The 17,977-nt window shown below is 42.0% G+C and overlaps 1 protein-coding gene across 20 annotated transcripts in view; it reads left to right on the top strand.

The window, feature by feature from the left end:
* Positions 1-17,977, top strand: part of CELF4 (CUGBP Elav-like family member 4) — a gene marked incomplete at both ends in the record, with an annotated part of 683,534 nt that overhangs the window by 499,780 nt on the left and 165,777 nt on the right. The window lies entirely within an intron of this gene.

The following is a 17,977-nucleotide window of genomic DNA, read 5'->3' as shown; positions in this document are numbered from 1 at the left end:
ATCAGACCTCAATAATTCATGCATTTTCAACCCAGAAGAGACTGGTGTGACAATCTAAGTTAGCCTGCTACACAAAACAGGTCTTCAGACTTCTCTGAATTATTTCCCATTTCAAGTCCAAGAGCTGTTGTCAAAGTAAAATACATATTTCAGAAAAACTTCCGATCCATTTTAAAGTAGGTAAAGACAGGCTATCTCCTGTAATCCTTGGTAAAGACTTTTAATAGTTAATTATTCTTAAAAAAAGGCACATTATTTCCTCTTTGCATATCAGGCTTCTTCTAGTATTCGGTTCTTTCTATAGCTCCATCTGCTAAAATAAAAAGCCCTGTATTCTCACATTTCTGTTCAACAGAAAGTGATTAAATGAACTCGTAATTTTCTCTTTGAGAAGCTAACTGGTACCTCTGGTCTCTCATGATAAAACTGGCATATAACAGACGTATGTAAAACTGAGTGGCTCAGTGAAGATGAACAAAGAATAGTCATTCACTGTTTCTCCCAGTGTAACAACCAGCAGCCATCAAACAAAATTGTCAGGCAGCACACTTAAAATCGATCCCATTTTTAATGGGACCCAGTCAGGTAGTGAAACACCCTTCTGCAGAACACATAAATAGAGTCAAAAAGTCATTAGATGTGTTTTCTTTGCCCTGTTTTCTTCCCTTTCCCCAAGTATCTGTTCCTGTCACATGTGCCTCCATTTATCTGTAGGTTTAGATATTTTGTGGGTTAGGTCCAAGCTTTGAATTAGGAAATGTTTCAATAATAGATAATGAAGAAAAAGATATATGTTTTTAAGAGGATTAGTTCTAGTATTTTCCAAATGTTCAAAGTAGCACAAACAGCTGTGAGGAGGCTTCTTTCCATGCTCAAAATTTCATGGCTCAGGTCCAGTCCCCAATATCTGAGCAGAGGCTGCTTCAGAGGGAAGTTCGGGGTCCTGAGTAGAAGGTGAGAATTATGTGCTTTCGTGGACATGAGCTGTAGAGACTATCCAAAAAGATGGTACTCATGGATTGTCTTCTGTGGCATGCAGTTTCCCCTGAGTGTCCTCACTGGCATCCTGGATCTGTGCATGTGGATGCAGGTGTGAATACACCATACACCTGCTTCGCAACTGGCCAGAGTGAACATGCACAAGAGGAGAAGAATTAGTCTTATCATTATCCATCCCCAGCCTGGATCATGGAGAAGATGGCTTAGAGCAATAGAGGTTAAAATCTAGAAATCTTACCCTGGAATTAAGCCATAAATTCTGGCTGGACAGAGATGGGAAGAGGGGGTTATGGATAATTGCACCCATAGGGCAATTAGAGTTACAAGGAGCAGAGGAGCTCCTCTTCAGTCCCAAGAGTGTGATTAATTGGCAATAACAACCCCCCTGGAGTTGCCTTATTGCTATTATGAATCCAAGTCTTTATTTTTTATTTTATTATTTTTTATTTATAAATGAAATATTTAAGTGCATGACTTTGATCGCCAGGATCTGCTAGTTAGTGCCAGCTTCAGCCACAACTGCCAAGATTAAAGATTCATCAAAGGCAAAGGATTAGTTCACCCTGTTGGAATGCCAAGTAGCTTGTCGGGAAGAGGATGCTGTGCTAAAGGCCTGAGTGAGTGTCTCTTTGCTTATCTTGTTCTCTAGGGCTGTGAATTTGGTGTCTCCCCCTTTGCTCCACCACTGCCTAGATCATTTACCTTTCTTTACCTGTAACTTGTCTAAGAGGAAGAGGCTGATAAAAACATTTAAAAAATACAAACATCCAGCTAGAGTGGAGTGTTGTCCTCTCAAAGTGATATGGTTTCAAAGATAACATCTCCAGCATCTAGGGTTGGGGACACAACTTCATCTGTTTAACTTCGTCTTATGGAGAATTTGCCCAGATGCCACCTCACACACAAACCACCCAGGTCTGGATTTCCAAAGAGAGAGAAAATCCTAACAAAGAGCATAAATGTCTGATGGCCTTTTCAAAAGCAGGCAAAACAAGAAAGCAGAAACCTCATCATCCCTCTTTAGGCAGCATTATCATACATCCACATTTTCCTTTTGAAATCGCCTTTATTTCTGTGTGGAAATAGAATTGGAGGCTGCTGGATATTTCTCTGAGATTTCCAGGTGTTTGGTTGTATGGACATGTAGTTATATGGTCACATCAATTTCCTCTGTGTATCAACCCTGAAGTTAACACTTAAGCTCTATGGTTGTCCAGCAATCCATGACAAGGGAATAGTGATCTTGTCAGCAGTCTAAATTTCTTTGAAATTTCTCTTCCAAACAGAACACACATTTACCTGCCAAGTTTCACAAAAGTGGTCAGTAGCTTTTTATTCCTTTTGGTTCTCAGACATATCAAAGTGGCATCACTGTTTGGGGAGCATGCTTTGTGGCTTCTGGAAGTCTAAAACCATTGCCAGGGTCTAAAGCTGCAAATCTGAAATTGTTCTCCTTCCTTTAAATTTCCACCTGTTAAGTCCTTACAAAAACTAAATTTTTTCAACAACTTCTCCTTCCCCTCCCACCCTCTAAGAAGTGACCACAGGAAAGCACAGCTGTGTAAACATCCACTCCCTTGCAACAGCCCACAGGCCTCTGCAAACCGGTCAGTTCACTGTTCAGCTTAATGGGATCTGTCAAGAGATGGAACAAATGGGGCAGGAGAGGAGCTGCCTTGGATGTGCAAAAGTTCATTCCAATAATCTCTGTCTATTTGAGTGCTGCCTGCCTGTCCCCTCACACTACTGAGGCTTCTCACGTGACACTGCTTCTTTTCTTTATTTTCTTTTCTCTTTTCCTTTCTTTTCTTCTTTTCTTTTCTTTTCTTTTCTTTTCTTTTCTTTTCTTTTCTTTTCTTTTCTTTTCTTTTCTTTTCTTTTCTTTTCTTTTCTTTTTTTTCTTTTTTCTTTTCTTTTCTTTTCTTTTCTTTTTTCTTTCTTTTCTTTTCTTTTCTTTTCTTTTCTTTTCTTTTCTTTTCTTTTCTTTTCTTTTCTTTTCTTTTCTTTTCTTTTCTTTTCTTTTCTTTTTTCTTTCTTTTCTTTTCTTTTCTTTTCTTTTCTTTCCTTTCCTTTCCTTTCCTTTCCTTTCCTTTCCTTTCCTTTCCTTTCCTTTCCTTTCCTTTTCTTTTCTTTTTTCTTCTCCTTTCATTTTTCATTCCTTTTCCTTTTCCTTTTCCTTTTCCTTTTCCTTTTCCTTTCCTTTTCCATTTCTTTTCTCTTCTTTTCCTTCTTCTCCTCTCCTCTCCTCTCCTCTCCTCTCCTCTCCTCTCCTCTCCTCTCCTCTCCTCTCCTCTCCTCTCCTCTCCTCTCCTCTCTCTTCTGTTTTCCCACTTTGTTACTGTCAAAATAAAATAATTGGCAGGAATTTGGGAAGACTTGAAATTTTGCTGGCATCTGATTAGATGAGGTTTCATTCTCTGTTGCTCTTCCCATGTCTCTTCTGTGATGTAGCTAAGGAGCCCAACAATCTGCCTTCCCTGCCAGATACCATCATGCAATTGGAAATACTATTGTTTTCTTTAAGCAGATGGTGATTCTCATCCTTTGATCCTTTCACTAAACTCATTAGAAAACCTGGCCCCAGATCAAACCTTAAAAACAAGAAAAAATCAGAGAGAGAAATAAATGCCACGGTGATGAAGGTAGTGTGTAAGATGCTGGAAGAACAGATTTGAAGCACCTATTTTCTCTCTGCTTTTGTAACCGGGATTTTTATTATCTGAGGTCTGCAACTTTATTCTACTATTAATCAGGTTGCACTGGTATTTGTACACACACGCATACACAGATATACATATATGCATGTGAACATGTGTATGTGTTTATGTGTGTAAAATGAATAAAAGGCATCTCCTTTTGCTTCAACCCATGGGTGGAATATAGAAGCCTGATATGGGACACACTGCACTGAAGTGTGTGCTCCTCTGATAGACTTTGCTGTATGTTGATAAGGGCTCTGTTGTATTTGTTGTTTTGAAAATAAAGGGTATTTTCAGTGGTTTGGGCCATAACAAGTAGGATGAATCACAGCAAAGTGACGGCTGACATGGCCTCTGTGCTTATCAACTGGAGTCCAACCTCCCTACACTTGGCAAAGCAAAGTGAGCACAAAGAGTGTCCCCAGCCATGAGTTATCAGCATAGCTCAATGCCCCTCCCTTGTGTAGAGGCAAATTTATAATGTTGTTCAGAGAAAAGGTCCCAGGTGTGTATTTGAGAGAGGATGGAGACAGGAGGAAGTCAAACAGCATGCTCCTGCTCTCCATTTTGCCTGCTGGAACAAATCCAAAGATCCACCCATAAAACAGGACCACTGCAAGGTGTCAGTAATGCACAACAGTCTTTCTTTAGTGCCTGAATTAGGGTGGCACAAAGGGCCACAGACATGGCCAAGCATGAGTTGTTGCAACACAACCTGCTTTGAACAAAGCCCATTGGCACAAAGCAAAGTGGATTTCTGTGACTTAAAATGTTTGAGATACATGAGAGTGGTGGTCTCTACATCCTGCATTTTCTGCTGGCCTAAGGAGAGGAATGTCAAGTAATATCCTCAAGTCCCCTAAAAGCAAACAAAATCATTTCTCCCAGAGGTAATGAGTGGCTACCTTTATGATACTTCATCTCCCAGGCTGAATTAGGAAGTGCTGGACACCTAAAGATCCCATCAGTGGGGGCACAGGTGTGTCATTCATCCCCAATACCAACCTCAGGGGGGTTTTCTCTGCAGCACAGGGCTAGAGTCAAATACTGTGGCCGGACTTTTTTTCTTTTTTAATGGATTGTATAATTTTATGATTGTCAAGATGAACAAATAATTTGCATTTAATAATTTATCCAACAGATTTTGATTCTTTTGCAGCTTACTGAATATCCATGAGCAGACCCCTATTTCAGCTGGCTTATTTATTGTTTGAATTTATTTTATGTGTTCCCCCCCTTTTTTTTTTTATTTTAAAACACTATCAACTGATCAGAGACAGCTCCTGAAAAAGTCTGATAGGCTGCAGTTGAAATTAGTTGTAGCTGCCATGAATCAGGAGGTGAGAAGTCCAATGTGTAGAAATTTCACTTGAGTAATTTGGAAATAATTCTCAGACATTTTGCAGATTCTTAATGTAACCTTGTTCAAGGAGGTTGGGTACAACATTGCCACTGAAAAGTTGTCCCTAAGTGATTAATCCAAAGTCTGAGATAGGAAGTAAGACAAGAACATCAAGGCTGGGGCAGCCCAAAGATCTGCCTTGCCTGGTAGCCTGTCTTTGATTATGGCCAAGAGTATATGTGTAGGAAAAAAAAAGTTAAAATCAAGGCAAGCAGGCAGTGATTAAAATAGTCATCCTACCTCCCGTGATTTGTAGTTCAAAAGATCTCTGAGCCAAAGGTGGTGTCTTTCTATTTAGTATCCCTTAATGTATTTTTATTTCACATTAAGAGCATGAACCTGAGGCTGGGGAGGACATTGGCCTCTAGTGTAAATTCTGTGTTCAGTTCCATCCCAGGCTACCTGCCTTACCTTGATCCCATCGATAAGAATGAGATTTATTTACCTTACCTAACATGAGCTATTTAAAAGACAGAGGTCAGTGTGAGCTAGCTGGCTAGCTGAAGATGGGGAGGTGTTCAGACGCTGTGGTTTGAAGACCACCGCGAACCCATTAGCCAGATGAGACTGCCTGGGAGCACCAGGATGCAGGTAGTTCCACTCATTACAGCAGGGAGGATTCTTCCCTCCTCCAGAGATTTTTATTATCTTCAAGTCAGGGCTACACACCAAGTAAGTGGAACAAACAAACAAGGCAAGATAACAAACTGAACAGTACTGAGAAGGAACCCTGAATCCAGGATTATGTCTGGCTTTGCCCATGAGAGGCAGCAGTGTTTTGAAGACACCAAAGCAAAAGGTAGATTTTAATTCAGGTTCTTTCCTTACACGGGCTCTCTACTGAGATGAAGGAGGTATTTTAATCCCCTGGGAGCAGAGCTATCAAATTGACTGGATGGCTCCCTCTGTCACAAACAGCATATTTTATGCAATGTATCCACACTCTGATCTGTTAGGGTAAACCAGCTTTTCCTTCTCTGATGTTGTATGTGGTTTTGCATAGTCAGATAGACGGAAGGAGGGAGGAATGACCCAGGTGGGCATAGATGTAAAATGCTTTCTTGTCCAAAAGAGGGAAAGAACTGCTTGTGAACAGGTGGAATTGAATAACGCTTGATGTTAGACATCTACACTGGCTGTTAAGAGTAGCCCTGAGAGCTCAAGACCAGGAAATCACCCTCTGTGCAGATAATGAGCCTGCAAGAATGGCCTAAGGTGTGTCAAGCAGACTCCGCTCGCACTGCATGAGACCTCCCATGCCCAGGGATACCTGGAGGGTGAGTGCGATACCAGGCAGATCCAAACAAACCCTCCACAGGCAGGCAGTCCGCAGGAGGTGGGGTACGCCATGTGTCCTGCTGCTCCAGATGGTGCCCTTTCAGACTAATGCAGATGTAGCCACAGAGGTCCTGCTGAGACAGCCCTCTCCTGCTGGGCAGCTGTACATAAGTTCGGCAATGCTTTCCAAAAATGCTTGCATGCTGGCCAGCCTGTCCTCGCTCCACTCAGGAGGGATTGTTATCAGCCCTCTCCCTGGGAGCAGGGTCAGGTCTGCACAGGGTGCTTTTGGGGAATAAAATGGCCCTGTAGGTCTCAAAGCATGAGATCCTTTCCTTCAGGTGTCTGTTTTCACAAGGTCACTCCTCCCTTTCTGCAGAAGGAGGAGGGAAATAGCACATCTTATTGTCATCTTGGGGCAGAAGTGTTGTTTTGTTGGTTTTTTTGAGTTTTGTTTAAGGAGTAAATGCAGGGGTGGAAATTCCAGACGTTCTTTCTGTCCTTTCTCCACTGACAGCAAGAGGGACCATCTGTGCCAGAGTCTCAGCTGGAGATCTCCAGCCTGAAGTCTTTCAGACTCACTCTGGACTGAGCTGAGATCAGAGGCGTCAAACTCACTGTATTTTCTGCTCTCCTCCCTCATCTTTCTGGACTCCCATTTAGATCTCAACAGGCTAGAATAACTCAAGTGTCCTCAGAACTTCCCTCTACACCCTTCTTCTTCCTAAGACATGTAAGATTTCCCTTGTTATCCTTCCTCTTACGTTTTTCTATCTATAATGAGTACTGCTATGCTCAGTGACCCAGTCATCCCTCCAGTACAAGAAGGCTCTTTTCTTCCAGGCTGGTGTATTTGTTTTGGAGGTTGCCTTGATTCAGGTGAAAGTGTTTGTGGCCTGAATCTATCAGCTACTCAGAGTTGCTCAAATTACTTTCAAAAAGTAATTTGTTGCTGATTCCCACATCCAAAAACTTATTGTCAATCTATCTCATGTTCTTGGTGACCGTCTCAGTAAAAGATAGTCACGTATCCAAAATTAGAACTCGGCTGTTGCAAACTCTGGGGAAATAAACCTGAGGTGCAAATGAAAAAGAGGTTTTTAGAGACAAATATAGTCTGTTTCCAATGCTCTCTTTGATGACTTGGTAGAAATCAGTCTCCAAACTTTCTGGCCCTTCAGCAGCACTTCTCAGCAAGTTATGCACTGCAGGTGACATCCTATGGTTTTCTTCCCACTGCTATTAGATATAAAGACATGGTCACATTTGCCCATCAACAATGTCCAGGAGTCAGCAAATACCAGGGTGTCTGACACAGGGCTGATCATAGATGTGCCAATAGCAGGGCTTGGGGGCATTTTCTGCCCATCCACTTGGGGCAGGGCTCATTTTCCCTGATTTAGGTTTCCTAAAAGCCTAATGTCTAATCTAGGTTAGTCATGCCAGTCTTTCATTATAATCAATACAGAAGAACAGGCAACTCCAGAGATCATTTCCTTGCAACCAAAGACAAGTGTGTAAGAAAAGCCAGATGAATTTCCTCATGAGGTATTGTCATCCAAAATGACAATAAAGAAACCCTAGGATGACCACCTTAGACATTTAACTTTAAACATCCTCACTTGGAGAAGATGGATTCCTCACATAGTTGGAAACACTAGTTTCTTGATTCAACATTTAAGTATATGTCTATTTATGTTTGAACTGGCCTCAGTTGTTGAAGAAAGCCTAGGCTATTGCTCTAGAATTGTACTAGAAGCACGTGAAATGCAAGAAATGTTGCAGGGAAGAAAGGGTTACCATAAAAAAGGTAAAATATGTAAACGGTTAAAATCACAGCACAGCATTCTAGTATTCACAGAGTTATGGAGAAGGAAGGTCTCAGTGAGCCTGAGAAAGAGTTCTTTATTGTTCCTCAGTTCTGTTCTTAGAGAAGCAGTTTAACAAAAACATTGCAACTTTGACCCCAGTTCAGAAAAAGGAAATATTTTTGACATGTCTAGAATTCACGTAATTCCTAATTTTCCTGATTTCCTTTGAAAGTTACTAATATTCATACAGGGTAGCAAACTCACTGACTTATAGAACATTTCTGGATACATAGCTTAGTTGGGCATTACAGATAGAAGATGAGTATTACGCTTTCCATTGGTGATACCAATTTTCAATTAAATCAAGGTCTTTTTGACAGCGTGAGATTAAGGAGTTTTTTTCTTAAAAACGTACTTATTTTCTGAAGGAAGGGAAATGTCTCTTCAATAACAGTCACATTCAGGTACCTTTCTGGAAAACCTTGCCCATTAAAAGGACTGGCTTTAATTGAAAAAACATGAGTGAAAATAGCAAAAACATGTACATAGAGTGTGAGCAGTGGGAATTGCAATGGCAAACTGTAGAGCTGAAGCAATGTAGACTCAAGGTCCATGACTTACACTTAGCTTGTGATGCTGGCATGCTGCAGGTATTTAAATATATCACAGGAGCCAATATGGATCCAATATAAATGCCTTCCCACCTTCCCTTCTTTCATTTTAAAAACCAACAGGTAGTTATTGCTCCTGCTGACATTAGTCCTGGGAGGAGGCAGAGTGAAAACCCCGCTCAAGGGCACTGTCCTGACAGTGAAGATCCTTCTCATTGTTTAAAAATCATGAGTATTTAAATGCACCCGTGGCATTTACAGTACCATAAGGCCATTGATAGTACTGATTGGCTTAATCTCTCTGATAATGCAGAGCAGAGCTGTGAGCTGGTACCAAAAATAAAGATGGTTCTCATTTACAGGGAAACTATTAAACTTGCAGGGTGAAAAGTGAACTGGGTGAAAAGCGGAGCAGGCTTCTTCATTGAGGAATCATCTAGTTTGACATCAGATGTCCAAAGATATTGAATGTAGGCAGAACATGCAGGGTTTTGCCCTGATCCAATATACTGACATAAACTTACTGTTGCTGTTTTCATTTTCCAGAGGCTTCTTGCCCCAGAAAAAGCCCCAGTCCCTACAGCCCTAGCTCTGTGGTTACACATCTCTGCTGCCAGCCTACATTCAACAGGCAAGCAAAGAGGTGCAGCACTTGGGAGGGAACCAAAGTAGTTTTGAGAATAAAGAGGATTTATGTGAGTCAAATTAAACAGCAGTAGGAAACTGTGCCACTTCCTGACCTCTTACAAATTCTCCGATAGCAAAAAACTGCCCTTGGTTTTCTTCTTACTGATCAGAAAAGTTGGTACCTTTCTCAGACAGGACAATTTTGTCAGCCTCACAAGAAAATCATTATTCCTCTGAGTTGTGCTTTACTTACACACTTAAGGAAATATTCTATTTATGTTTCTAAAAATGTGGAATTATGTACATATATGTACCTTGTGCAGTATCATCTCCCCTGTATAGGAAAAAGCATAAGATTGGCCTTGTTCCAAATCATGTTGAACACACCACCTGGAAGGAACAGAGACATCTGGAAAATCATTCCACAATCTCTGAGGAAATTACAGGAGAAATACTGGATGATTGGAAGAACAGCCCTTTGTGGGATTCTTACTTTATCAGCCAATTTCACTTAGGTTTTTTTTTCCTAAGTAGCATATGTTCAGAACTTTAATAAGAAATCTTTGAGTTCTGAGGTTTTATTTATTTGTTTATTTAATTTTCCTTGTAAATGAAAAAAGTTTTAGAAATTTCACAGGTGGCAGGGCAGGGGGTGGGGGGAAAAAAAGAGAAGAAATATCCCATAGTTCATGTTACAGTGAGACAGTGGGAAGAATTGCTCCCTCACCTGGCATGTGGAGCAGATACACTGAGCCCACAACAAGGCTCAGTGTATCTAGACTGCAGCAGGTCTGGCTGCAGAAGGAAAACTCCTGGGTCAGTGCTTCCCAAAGTCCTCCTGCAGACAAGTAGGGTTGTTTCAAAAACCAAGAATCATAGAATGTCCTGAGTTGGAAGGGACTCATAAGGATCACTGAGTCCCTGTCCCTGCACAGGACAACCCCACAGTTCACACCGTGTGTCTGAGGACGTTGTCCAGTCTCTCCTTGAACACTGTCAGGCTTGGGGCCGTGACACCTCCCTGGGGAGCCTGTTCCAGTGTCCAGCACCCTCTGGGTGGAGAAACTTTTCCAAATGTCCAACCTGAACTTTGCCTGGCACACCTTCCTGCCATTCCCTCGGGTTCTGTTGTTGGTCACTAAAGAGAAGAGTTTGATGCCTACCCTTCCTCCTCCACTTGTGAGGAAGCTGTAGACCGTGATGAGGTCTTCTCTTAGTCTACTTTTCTCCAAGTTGAACAAACCAGGTGACTTTAGCCGTTCATCATACAGCTTCTTCTCCAAACCCTTAAGAGATACCTCTGGTACAAACAAAGGTGTAGGTAAAGCTGAGCTTCTGTGTGACCATGCAGAGCACTGACTGTAGTGTCCACTGGATATGGGGGAATGAGAGGAAGAGAGTGTCACTACATGAACTGTACGTGTAATTCCTGTGCAATGCCTGTGAGGAAGAGCTGCTCTGTAATCTTCTGTTGTGTTCTAGTTCTTATACTTTGGGCTATAAGCCCAGCATTAGAGTTATTTACTCCTATGTGCTCAATTTCCCCTCTAAATCACCTTCTAAAACATAAAAATTGCCACAAAGTACACATGGGCAGCACAGAAGGAGACCCCAGACTCTGTCAGCCCGAACTGCTCTCTCATATCAACAGATTTGATAGCATAGCAGGAGGTGAGGAGGGACAAATGCAGAGCCCCAGCTTCATCTGAATGTACTCACTATTCATTGTTTCATTTTTTTGTAATTAGAGGAGGTGTGCAGGAGTGTAGAGGGTGGAGGATGACAAGAGATAGATCCCAGTTCATAAACATCTTGAGCATTTGGAAGCCTTTAAGCAGCTGCTAGGCTGGCAAAGTATTTCTGAACCAGCCACCTGCATATGTTTTCTGTTTTTATTAAACTAAGCTCTGAAGATGAGAAGATACAGGTGGAAGCTTTGAGCTCTATCTTTTTCCCCACCTCCCCTTGTGTGTTTTAATCCTAATCTGTATCAACAAAGATGATTTGCTTCTTTAACACATGCAGAAATTACATTGAGGCCCATTGAGGACAGACAATGAGCTTTGATTCCATAATTAATCGCTAAGAAATTCATTAGTGCCAGCACAGATCTTTTGTGCAGGAGGAGGTCTCCCAATGGACCTGCCTGCATCAGAAGAGCTTGTGAGCGATCGTTCTCTTCCATTTCACTGGGCTCATTCCCATGCCAGGGAATAGCCCCTTCCCTGCCTTCATCTCAAGTAAGAAAAGCTCAGGAGCTCAAAGACAGAAAACTTGTCTTCACTACTGACTGCCCTTCACAGCCCTTCTCTTTCTTGCTGTCTTTCAGCTTGAACATGAACAGACATCTCGACTGTTCTGGATTCATTAGAGACCTGTAAAACAAGTGTAAAGATGCTTAAGAATAAGTGCCATTACGGACAAAATACTCAAAAAGAAGTACCTACTATTCTCTATTTGCATTTAGGGCCAAAAGAAATTGACAAATTTTCAGAGTGTGGCAACCACCCATCAGTTTCCAGGGATTTCTTTCAAGATAGATGGGGACGTAGCATTGTTAAAAATCAGGGACAAGCCTTTCAGAAGTAACTCTGATTTAAATATATGCACCCTTGGTTTACCTATAAGATTTTTGTTATTTTTATGTTGCTTGCCATCTCCCTTTGGTTGTGTGGATTTTATGGAACAAACCATAAACGGAAAGAGTGAGCACACATCCCACCAAAACTCACCCAAGACTTATCTGTTTAAATCGCTTAAGCATTTTAACCTAAATTTCTCTAATGGAATTAGGTATACTCTCTGTTAAAAATATTAGTAAAAGTAGATGTGTTATCCTTCCTCAGCTGCTTGGTTAAATATGTGGAATTGCACAGTATTTCCCTTAAATGTTCCCTGGCAATAACAGTTGAACTCTACTCTTCCCATTGTTGTTCTGTGGGGAATAGCAGAGGAAACATTACTTAGGGTGCTGGAGACATATAAGGAAGCCAAGCCATATCAAATGTTAGAAGTTCACAGAGATCTAAACCTGAGAGGCCTTGGTTTTAGATTTCATCCTGCACTTAACAGTAATACTTAAAATTTAGAAGACTTTCTGCATTACACCTATTCAGCTCCCCTCAAGTTTTACCTGAATATTCTGGTGTCTGCTGGTGTTGTTTCTGGTAGACTCACGCTGATGTTCTGTTTTATGCATTTCCTCCAGTAACCTGAATAAATTTCTGGCATGAAGTTCATGTTATACCTTCATATCTGAGACAGGAGTCACACTCTGGGGTGAGGAGTCTAGATCTTTCTGTTGGTAATAGAGAGAGCTTGCATGGTTCAGTTTGCCTTTACTCCAGATTTTCAGATATTTGATGCCAGGTGAAATAAGTTCCAGAGATTCTCATCTAAAGAGCTTGGAAATTTTTTAAAAACCAGTGAGGATGAGGGAAAGTATCTATTAACTACATCATCCTTTGATCTAAGCCCTCAGCAAATTCAAGATTTGGTTTTCTTTTACAAGTTGTCAGTCACTCTCAAAAACACCTTATCAAACCTGAACCATGTTCATGGTACAGAAAAACAACCTGGTTTCATATGCATCGCCAGTGTTTTCAGGGAACACATTTGTACCAGCAGCAAGCAGAGACACCTACTCTAAGAGAAGAGAGGATCCCTTAGTTTGCTGCTCTTCTCACTGGTGTGCCCATGTTTTTCTTGCAAATTCTGAAACCTGGAAGAGCAGTGTGTAGATTGGGACAAATTCTAGTTTCCGTGTGTCATGTAGCTGCCCACACATAGCACTGGAGAGCCAAACCAGCTGTGTGGAACTAGGGAATGATGGCACAGTGGTAGGGCCAAGTCATTTGGACAAGGAAAATGCAGTGAGATCTTAAATCCTCTGTCAGGAAAGCCAAGAGAAGCAAGAAAAAGGTAGCTAGCTGAACAACTCATCCAAAGGACAGGCTTTCTCAGTGCGCAAGGACTCCTTCACTGCCATAGGTATGAGCCTATATGAGATAACCCTGGCCACTGAGATACACACTGCTTTTGACAAAGCTCTTTTCTTCCTTTCCTTTTCCTTGACCTTGTCATTCAGTTCCTTGTGAAGTAATGTGAAAGCATCTGTTGTTTCTTTCATTTAATTTGTAAACATACTCCCGAAGGGCTGGCAGAGCACATGCAAGCCTGAGAGGCTACCACAGTGTCAGTCATCACTACCAAAGGCAGGAATGCAGGCTCCTGTCCTCCAGGAGATGTCCTCCGTCCTCACAGGACCCTGCCCATTGTATATCTACCAGAAAGACCTGTTAAAAGGAGCTTGGGGTTTTTTTTTGCACATAGTTGGTATTTGGGGGTGGCCAAGAGGCAGTGGGCAGCTGCAGAAATGCCTCAGATATCCCTTGCACAGTTGGACAGGGTGGCTAAAATGGATCTCTCCTGTGGACAAATGCATTACTTCAGAGTTTTCTCTAAAGCACAGACATATCTCTGTTTCAGAAAAAGTTAGTAAGCAAAAATAAAAGAATAAAAAAAAAAGAAACAAAACACATCCCCTCTTGTCAAGCTGCATCCTAAGGTTTGCTAAGTATAGGGGGAGAGGAGAAGACAAAAAATATACAAATATACAAAAGCCCTTCCTCAGGTTATTACCTAAAGCAAGGAGGGTCTTTGCATTCCCTTTGCTGCATTATTACTGAGACAGTCCTTGGGCTGCAGTTCAGTCATTTACTCAGTCCTTGAGACAGCAAACTTGTCACCAGCTTATGTGGTCGTTCTGCCCCACAAAAGACTGTTAAAGGCCTCAAGGTTTCACCCGTGATTGTTATGATTACTATAAATTACCTTTTTATTGCACATTGAAATTCTCAGACACCGAGCACCTACAAAATCATGTTTCTTTCAGCAGCAGTTTCAGGCTTTCAGTTCTTAAACTGCCTCTTACGGCAGCAGAGACAGCTGAGACAGCCATCCGGAGACACGGGAAGGAGCGTACCTGGTTCTCCAGCTCCTCGGCTCTCTCGCTGTCTTCACGCCTGACAGAAACAAGTCTTTCCTCTGCCTGGCAGCACACAGACTCGCAGGTGACATTGCCTGTTCTGCGGGGTGCATCCCCCTCCAGAAATACAGAGGCAGCACCTTTCCCGCATGCACCAAACCAACAAAAAAGGAACCCAGAAGTCTTGTTTCCCAGACGGACAAATGGGGAACACTAATTAGCAAATACTTATAAAATATGCTTCTTTCTTTGTAAGTGGGGAAAATATCAAATCAGCATAAGCTCTGTCAGTTAGCTCTTGATCATTTTTCTTGGTTGTAATTGCATTTAATTGAGAGTATGTAGTGCTGATAGGGCATTTTAAAAAAAGCATTTTCATCCCCTATGTGACAATGCTGTAACATGTTTCATGTCATCTTGATGTGTTCGGTCTGTTGTGGGATTAATCTTCATTCCTCAAGCCAAGCACTGCCTTCTCCTGCCAATATTACAAAGTGGGAAACTGAGGCACAGAAGCATGAGGCATCTTGCCCAGGCTGAGACAGCAGAAAGGCGGCAGAGCTAGTTTTAAACTCAGGAGTTCAAATGCCTGAACTTGGTCTAGCATTTTGGTCCCACTGGCTCTCTCTTTGGGGTGTTTCTTTTAATTTCTCTCCAGATGCAACCCATCTGCCAGCCCCACCACAACCAGAAGCCCTGTGGAGGCAGGAGGAAACTCTCGCAGGTAGCATGTTCACTGCCCTCTCCCCTCTTGCACCCACCAAACTTACTGTAATAAATACACAGAGGCAATTAACACCTTTATAGATGGGTGTCCATACTGAGATGTGTTCCTTCCTTGCCTGCTGCTCTAGACTGGACTGCTTGCAAAGGCAGGTAAATCCAAATCCTTTGTTTTAACAAGATGTGAGAATGATGAGGAAAGCAAGAAACACCCACAACCCTCTCAAGTACAAATGCTCAGACTGATTCAAGCCCTTTCAAGCAATTTGCACTTTCCTTCCTCCCAGCTCTTCCCCACATTCCCATTTCTGCCCCCAACTTCTTCTTGCCAAGTCCTCCTGTCGCTGTTATTATTTGTGAAGCGTGAGGAAGAGCCATGACAAGGGAGGGATGTCATTAAACCATGCCGGGAGGAGATGTCAGCCGCCATGCAAACATCTTCCTGACACTCCACTTTCAAACGATTTTCAGAAACCGCACTCAGATGATTTCAGGTTGGGTAGGCCTGTCAACTCGGATGGACACCACGTGTTGCTTTGGTGCCGGAGACAGCTCCGGAGCCTCTCAGCCAGCTGTTGCGCACAAGCGTGTGCAGCCCCGTCCCCACACACACACAACTGCATATCATTATTTTTGTGCTGCTCCGCGACAGATATCCTTGAATGCCGTCGGAAGCGTCAAACTTTTGCTGCGAGTGAAAGCTTTAACATTTAGAGGGTTCTTGTGTAATGCAAATGAACCAGAAAGGTAGGAAGGCATCCCAAATGCCACTCAATGCATTTATAAAAAGATAAGGTGACTGTGTCCTACCCTACGATATCACTTCATTACCGAATGTCAGCGAAGAGCCTGGCAGCTTGATTGGTTGATGAAATCACATGACCTAAGTGTTATCTTGCAAAAACACATGAAATTATTAAGCTTGAACAGTAAAGAAGTATAAATACCCCCACAGTTTATTCTCATCAGCCAATCAAAGACTATGTATCTCTTTATTTCCTTTTTTTTTTCTGCCCAGTGGGGGAAAAAAAATCCTCATCTAATTTATAATTCAAGATATTTTACTATCTAATATATTTATATTATTTTCTTCAATATCTAATTGAAGTGCTTTGTTTATGCATTATTCATTTGATCTTTGTTTTCTGTCCTCATTGTTATCTTCCAATGCAATTTTAATAGGCTCATGGTCAGAGATCAAGGTGGCAGACACTTTGATGCCATGTTAATTCACTGACAAAAGGGCAGGAAGAAAGTGTGAGTAAGGAAGTCTTTAAAGCCATTGTTTCTGATGCAGATTTGTACTGTCCCATGATGGGGTGTGCCTAATTTTCAGAGGGGCAGGTTTCCCAGCTTTGCTGTGGTCGTTAGTTAGGTGTCTGGGTGTCATGCAAGCAGCAAGCAAGGAGAAACATGTTATTGCTTGAGTTTCTGCAGATGTGGGACACTCGCCAGTGCCTGCTGAGGTCTGTGGAAATAACACACTCTGCTGCTTTTCACCCTTTCAACATCTCTGCTGAGCTGCTCACACAAGTAAACAGAGGTGAAGGTGATGGATGTGGCATGTCAGATGGGAAAATGGGTTGGTTTCCAAGATTTTCTAGTACATGGGGCAGTGTTGCACAACCAGGAGTGTATGCTAAACTGGAGTAACACACTGCTCTGTAGGCTGTGACTCGACCACTAGACAACATAGTCTGCCATGTGCCTAACCAGTCTTTTAACTCACAGTATTGAGGTCTCAATGGCTCTCCACATCTTGAATGTCTTATAGGCAGGAATTTTGTTATGCAGTCACTCACTGCTAAGCTGTTTTCTACAAGTAAAAATTCAGAACTTCTCTTTTAGATGAAATATATCAGCTCAGCCCAGCTAAGATATGAAAGGTGCAGGCTCAGTGCTCACTCCAGCCAAAAGCTTACTTTCAGTTTTATTCTTTTCTTCCCAGTTCATCTCAACAAAGACATTTTTCAGTAGCCAAAGAGTTAATAACAGTGTAGGAACTATAATTCAGCCTAGAAAAATCATTTATGGATATTCTTGGCATTTCTGGATATCAGCACAGCTGTAGCTCTGCCTTACCAATGAACAAATATTCTTGGCCAAGACACCAGCTCACACAGCCCATTAAAGGCGGCTTCTGTAGGAAGGAGTGCACACAGCAAGCAATGCTAACTTGAGTTTACAACTGCTGCCCACTGAAAGTTGGCATGGACTGGTAGTGGAAGTATTAAGTGATAAAAAGCATAGAGCATTGAAAGTGACAGGCAGCAGATGTAAATAGAGGTAATTTTGTGCAATAACCCACCAAATTCCATTTTAATGAACTTAGCTCTTCAGTCTCCATGAGACAAGACATTGCTAGACAAGAGAGAGTGAGAGGGAGGTCCAAAAATAGTGTCATGAAGACAGAGGGTGCTGAGAAGTTGCAGCAGCAGTCCCGCAGAGTGCACACTTGTATACGTAAACCCACCAGCCAGCTTCAGTTTGCACCAGTGACAGGAACGGCAGTAACACCAAGGATGCCTATGGAAGAATCTGTACTCACAGGATGATGAAAGGAAAGACATGAGGAGTAAATTATGCATTGCACATTCTAACAAGAATCCTGGCAGCGGATGGTGGAAATAAGGGAGATTTGTGGGAGCGGTGTTTGTCTGCTACCAGTGTGCCTTTGCCTTCCTTCTTTCCTTTGTTTTGCACATTTATTCCCCTTGAATTAACTCATGGAAGAGAAACAGATGCCATCAGGTTTTAAAACAACATTTTCAGTAGCTTGAAACTAGTACTTGAATGGAGGATGTCAGCATTTCCTCTGAATTGTACAAATAAGTGACATT

This window comes from Nesoenas mayeri (assembly GCF_963082525.1).
Source record: "Nesoenas mayeri genome assembly, chromosome: Z".
NCBI classification, from domain to species: Eukaryota; Metazoa; Chordata; class Aves; order Columbiformes; family Columbidae; genus Nesoenas; species Nesoenas mayeri.
The sequence above is the reverse complement of the archived record's forward strand: the minus strand, read 5'-3'. Positions and strand labels throughout refer to the sequence as shown.